Below are 7,016 nucleotides of genomic sequence, written 5' to 3'. Positions count from 1 at the left end.
TAAAATAAAGCACTATAAAAAGTCTCCGGGAAGTCTGCAGACTCAGGAAACGGATGGGGGCGGGGGGGGGGGGGTTGGCAGGGACATGGCAGGGGGTTGGTGGGGAGAATGGCTTCAGCCTGGGGAGGGCAGCCAGAGGAGGACAACTTTCTGTTGCTTCTCCCCGAGGTGGACAATCAGTTTGTTAATCACCACAGAAACCGGCAGCAACAGCTGAGACTGCAGGGGTCAGCAGGGTACAACAAGGGCAGAGCAAAAGCCCCACGGAAGTGAGGAGGGATGAAAAGAGGGAATGTGCCCTGACCAGCTACCCTTGGGTATTCACCACTGGATCCCTCCCACTCTGAACCCCCAGGGCAAGGAGAGCAAATCAACAGAGACTGTAATGTTTTTAGAGTCTAGAGCCTGTTTCCCATTTCCCTTAAATAGGAAATACACACTAGAGAAGTTATTTCTGGATGGTGGGCAAATGGGAATGATCACCAACAGTTCTGTGGCCCCGGGGCTCTCTTCCCTGGCTTAATTCACTTACAGGTACGTCAATTAGAGTCTGGGCTGGAGCCATGTCCCAATCCATAACCATGTGTAGTAGCTGGTAGTCAAAGGGAGCAAGAGATCTTGGGGCCAAAAAAGACAAAAAAACAAACAAACAAAAAAAAACAGAAATCCATGTAAGGATTACAGCTACTATGTTAGAAAGATAGGCAAATTCGACAATATAGACCACATGAATCAGAATTATGCCAAGAGATGGAATGAGAAATTAATGACAACAAATACATTAAGAAGTTAACACTGATGTGGGGAGCCTGGGTGGCTCAGTCAGTTAAGCGGCAGGCTTTGGCTCAGGTCATGATCTCGCAGTTCTGGGAATTCGAGCCCACATGGGGCTCTGTGCTGACAGCTCAGAGCCTGGAGCCTGCTTTGGATTCTGTGTCTCCCTCTCTCTGTCTGCTACTTCCCCACTCGTGCTCTGTCTCGCTCTCTCTGTCTCAAAATTAAATAAACATTACAAAATTAAAAAAATAAATAAAAAAAGTTAACGTTGATGTAAGCAACATGAAGTAAGAATAAGAAAACATTTAAAAAGGACCAAATTGAGAAGCTCCTGGGTGGCTCAGTTGAGTAAGCATCAGATTCTTGATTTGGGCTCAGGTCATGATTTCATGGATCATGAGATCGAGCCCTACATCGGGCTCTGCACTAACAGTGCAAAGCCTGCTTGGGATTCTCTGCCTCTAAATAAATAAACAAACAAACATTTTTTTAAAGGGGACCAAACTGAATATAAGGTATGAAATAAGTAACAGCTGAAGTAACTAAAACACTAGTTAAGATATAAAGCAAGATGGATAAAGGTGATGAATAAATCAGTGAGTTGAAAGCTCAGATGGACAAACTCTCCTAGAGGTCAGCAGTAAAGGGTAAAGAGAGGAAATACAGAAGAGAGCTCGAAGACGTGGAGGGTAGGAGCAAGAGTACTAACACGTATGAGCACTGGCTTTGTGGCCGCTTGACCAGGCTGACTCTGGTTTCCCCAAACCCCATTTCCTGTGCATTTCCATTTAGATGGGCCATAAGCAAGATCCCTGTGAAAGATTTGCAGGGCACTGTCGCTCATCTGCCAGCTCACCTCACGACTGTGAAGCAGCCAGGGAGTTTCCAACAGCTGCACCTTCTGCAGATCCCCACGAAGATTCACTGACCCCCAGACCAGGGGTGTTTGCTAATCATGATATAAGGTTCTAGTTTCTGTAGGAAACACGTAAAATCAAGATTAGAGGCAACAGGAACTAAAAGGAGTTTTGGTCTGTCCTCACAGGCTCCGGCTTGTGTTTATGGGTTCCGGCTTGTCTTGATCACCCCCTCTTTACTTCCATCTTTCATTCCAAACCTCCTGACTCCAACACTCGACGTAAACACCATAGCCTTATAAAGACTCTTTAACCAGTGTTCACATTTCATAAGGTCAAATCCCTGCAATATATATATTCCCCTTCCCTCAAAGGGGAGTATATACTCATATTATATTATCTCAAATAGGTGTTTTTGGATATATTTGTAATATATTTGGATATATTACAATTTTATATATATTTGGATATATATAAAATATTTGGATATATCTGTAAATTTGTTCTTTTTCTCACTCTGGTCATTAACAGGGACTTTGTTACCTTTACCATATTTCTTGAATATTGAGTACTGCTTCCAATACATGTTTTCAGTGTAATGTCATTCTCAGTCTTATCTGAAATAAACAAACAAGTATATGTATATATATAAATATATTTATATTTAAACAATATAATATAATATATGATAAATATAATTATAACTGGTCATGTGAGTTTGGCTCCGCATCTAGCTCTGTGCTGACAGCTCAGAGCCTGAAGCCTGCTTCGGATTCCGTGTCTCCCTCTCTCTGTTCCTCCCCCACTCACACACTGTCTCTCTCTCTCTCAAAAATAAATAAAGATTAAAAAAAAATTTTTAAGGTAAACAAAACAATAAAGCAAGAAGATATAACCATCACAAACATATATGAACCTAATAATAGGTTACAGTAACTGACAGCATACAGAGAGTAACATAAAAATAGTTGTAATTTTTAATACCCACTTATCAGAAATGTATTAAGTAAACAAAAATTAAGCAGATTTTTATCTAAACGGTATAATTGGTAGGCTTATACTATTAATTATACTGTTCACATCTTTGATAGGTATGTTCTAATGGTATGCTGTGTATAATAAATATCTTCATATATATATATGCCATAATAGTTCATGCAACAAATTGCAAATATACATTTTTAGAAACACCCACAAAGTAACATGAATGTACCAGGCCTACATGAAGTCTCAATAAACTCACCAGGAGCAATGTCTTATATATTACATCTTCCAAACATAATGAGATAACTTTAGAAATAAATAACAGAATTTCTTTAAATGTTCCATACTTTAAAAATACCACGTTAATGGGGTGCCTGGGTGGCACAGTGGGTTAAGGGTCCAACCTCAGCTCAGGTCATGATCTCATGGTTTGTGGGTTCGAGCCCTGCATCAGGCTCTGTGCAGGCAACTCAAGCCTGGAGCCTGCTTCGGATTCTGTCTCCCCCTCTCTCTGCCCCTCCCCCGCTCATTCTCTTTCTCTCTCTCTCTCTCTCTCTTTCTCTCAAAAATAAATAAACATCAAAAAAATTACAAAATTAAAAAAGCCACATTACTAAATAACTCATAGGCTAAAAATGAAATTATAATCAAAATGAAGAAATATCTAGAATTAAATGAGCATGAAAACACAAAATGTATGGGATATAACTAAACAAATATTTAGAAGAGCATTTACACATGTAAATATGTTTTTCAGGAAACAATAAAAGTTGAAAAGAGATATACTCAGCGTCCAACTCAAGAAGTGATCAAAAAGAACATCAAAACAAAGAAGAAAAAAGAATATAAGAAAGGATATAATGAGAAACAAAATAATAATTTTCTTACATGGAGGAAATTTTAATAAGAATAAAAGTTCTGTTTTTGAAAAGATTACCAAGATAAACCTCTGTTAAGACTGATAGAAGAAAAGAGGTTAAAAAAAAACAACTAAGTAAAACCTGATCAAATAATGAAGATGAGGAAACAATTAGAGATTTTGAAAGCAAAGATAGATAAAAGGCATACATTTCTTGAAACTACACCAAATGCCAAACTGGCACAAGAAGAAAAATGTAATTTAAAATAGATTCACAAGGATTAAAGAAATTTAACTGGTAGTTAAAACTCCACCCCAAAGATCTCTAGACCTGGATGCTTTTAAAATGGACTCTGTTAAACCTTTACAAACACAATTCCCATGTTAGAGAAATTGTTCAAAAAATGCAAAAAGAAATGATAATTCTCAGTTCATTTTATGAAACTAATATAATCCCATTTCCCTTAAGGCTTATGGATTTTAAGCCATAATTCAGAAGACGTTCCCCACTCCCAAGTTATAGAGGAATTCATCCACATCTTTCCTGGTCTTTCCTTGTAAGGTTTCATTTTATTTTTACATTTATGTCTCTGATCCATTTGGAATTTATTCTGATACGTACCGTAAATAATAGGTCCAATTTTCTCTATTCCCACAAGGCTGGTGTGCTGCAGCTGGCTCATGGCAGCTCATAAGAGCTGACTGTTAAATCTTCAGGAATTTTGTGAGCTGATGGTTAAACATAGCCATTATTACAAAATAGAGAAAATCGATTAAATCTAATCTAGAAAGAAAATCTAAATGGCTTTGAGTATGCTGATGACTTTTTAGATATAACACCAAAGGCGTGATCCATGCGAGAAATAATTGCAAAGCTGGACTTCATTGAAATTAAAAACTTCATGGGGCGTCTGGGTGGCTCAGCCAGTTAAGCTTCCGACCTCAGCTCAGGTCATGAACTCGCAGTTCCTGAATTCGAGCCCTGCGTAGGGCTCTGTGCTAACAGCTCGGAGCCTGGAGCCTGCTTTGGATTCTGTGCCTCCCTCTCTCTCTGCCCCTCCGCGGCTCGCACTCTGTCTCTCTCTGTCAAAAATAAAGAATAAATATTAAAAAAAATTCTTAAAGAAATTAAAAACTTCTGCTTTGCAAAAGACATTGTCAAGAGAATGAGAAAACAAGTCACAGACGGGGAAAAATTATTTGCAAAAGACACATCTAACAATGAACTGTGATCCAAGCTACACAAAGAACTCTTAAAACTCAACAGTAAGAAAATTTTAAAAATCTGATTTATAAAAGAACAAAAGACCTAAATAGACACCTCACCTAAGAAGATACACGGTCAGCAGATGAGCATTCGAAAGGAGGCTCCACATCGTGTGTCATTAGAGAAATGCAAACTGAAACAACAATCAGATACCACTAACACTTATTGGAATAGCCAAAATCCTCAACGCTGAAATCCCAATCACTCTTGTGAGGATGTAGAACAATGGAACTCTCATTCAATACTGCTGGAATGCAAACTGGAAGAACTTCTGGGGAAGACAGTTCAGCGGTTTCTTACAAAACTAAACATGCTCTTACCACGTAATCCAACAATGGCCCTTCTTGGTATTTATTCAAATGAGTTGAAAATGTACGAAAAACCTGCACCCAGATATTTATAGTAGCTTTATTTTCAACGGCCACAACCAAGATGCCCTTCAGTAGGCAAATGGATAAACTGTGGTACCTCAAGACAACGGAAAATTACTCATTGCTACAAAGAAGTCAGCCGTTAAGCCATGAGATGACAGAGGTATTTTAAACACGTATTACGAAACGGAAAAGGTCAATCTGAAAAGGGTACTTACTGTATGACTCTAAGTATATGACATTCTGGGCAAAGCAAGAGACAGGAAAATAAAAAATAAAAAGAAATCAGTGGTTGCCAGAGGTTAGGGAGGGAGGAAGGATGAACCAGAGAGCAAGAAGATTCTTAGGGCAGTAAAAGTATTCTGTATGATGCTATAATGGTGGATATATGTCGTTATATATTTGTCAAAACCCACAGACTCTACAACACCAACAGTGAACCCTAATGTACACTTGAACTTTGAGTGGCTATTATGTGTCACTGTAGCTTCATTAATTGTAACAAATGTACCAACCTCTCTTGTGCAGGATGTTGATAGTGGAGGAGGCTCATGGGGGACAGGGTTATATATGGGAATTCTTTTTACTTTTCCCTCAATTTTACTATGAACCTAAAATGTCTCTAAAAAATAAAGTCTAGGGGTGCCTGGGTGGCTCAGTCACTTCAGCGTCTGACTTCTGCTCAGGTCATGACCTCATAGCTCGTGGGTTCGAGCCCCAAATCGGGCTCTGTGCTGACAGCTCCGAGCCTGGAACCTGCTTCAGATTCTGTGTCTCCCTTGCTCCCTGCCCCTTCCCTGCTCATACTCGGTCTCTTTCTGCCTCAAAGATAACATTAAATATTTTTTAAATACAATAAATAAAAAATAAAGTCTCTTGGGCGCCTGGGTGGCGCAGTGGGTTAAGCGTCCGACTTCAGCCAGGTCACGATCTCGCGGTCCGTGAGTTCGAGCCCCGCGTCAGGCTCTGGGCTGATGGCTCAGAGCCTGGAGCCTGTTTCCGATTCTGTGTCTCCCTCTCTCTCTGCCCCTCCCCGTTCATGCTCTGTCTCTCTCTGTCCCAAAAATAAATAAACGTTGAAAAAAAATTAAAAAAAAAAAAAATAAAGTCTCTTTAAAATAACAAAACCAAAACGAGACATTCTCTTCCTTCTATTTTATCGGCAGATATTGGAAAGCTGGGTCGTGCCAGGTGTTGGTGGAGAGATGACAATATCATGCTTTGTTGGTGGGCATGTAGACTGGTGCAACCCGGCGAATCGAAAGCACCATTTGGTCAGATTAAGTGTGAACATAACTAGAAGCCATTCCTGAGGACCTATCACAAAGACAGTCTCACATACGTCTATAACGGGACATACAAGAGGTTATACAATTCGAGGTTGTTCATAGGGACAGAACATTGGAGACTAGCTAGGTGCTCATTACCTGTGACTGGGGAAGCACTTAGAAGGCTACACACTTGAAATACACATGGAAACATGTATAATATTAAAAATATAGTGAAAAAAGGATACAGAATGAAGTATAGAACACAGTACCATTAAAACTACATTTTTATATGGACCATAAAAGAACGCATACAAACTAAAAGATGCACATTAAAAAAATACATTGGAACAGTTTCCTATGTGGTAGGAGGGGAATAGGAGGAAGGAACGTGTATTTTAAAATAATAATAAGGCAGACGTCTGGGTGGCTCAGTTGGTTAAGTGTCCAGCTCTTGATTTTGACTCGGGTTATGGTCTCACAGTTCATGGGATTAAGCCCCCAAGACAGGCTCCACACTGACAGAGTGAAGCCTGCTTGGGATTCTCTCTCTCTCTCTCTCTCTGTCCCATTCCCGCTCACACATACCCTCTCTCTAAGTAAATAAACTTTTTTAAAAATGTTAATAAAGCT

General features: G+C 39.5%; 1 long non-coding RNA gene across 1 annotated transcript; it reads right to left on the bottom strand.

Annotated features, from left to right (window-relative positions):
- Positions 1-535: 535 nt before the first annotated feature.
- On the bottom strand, positions 536-4,307 carry LOC124522593 (uncharacterized). The gene is made up of 4 exons (XR_006964814.1): positions 4,100-4,307; positions 2,178-2,251; positions 1,634-1,752; positions 536-617 (listed from the first exon to the last, which is right to left on the bottom strand). It is a non-coding gene; the product is annotated as an uncharacterized LOC124522593 (long non-coding RNA).
- Between the last annotated feature and the right edge of the window lie 2,709 nt (positions 4,308-7,016).

This window comes from Lynx rufus, unplaced genomic scaffold (genome assembly GCF_022079265.1).
Source record: "Lynx rufus isolate CCGP_SWC_20201006 ecotype Redwood Valley unplaced genomic scaffold, mLynRuf1.p SCAF_1, whole genome shotgun sequence".
NCBI lineage: Eukaryota > Metazoa > Chordata > Mammalia > Carnivora > Felidae > Lynx > Lynx rufus.
The sequence above is the reverse complement of the archived record's forward strand: the minus strand, read 5'-3'. Positions and strand labels throughout refer to the sequence as shown.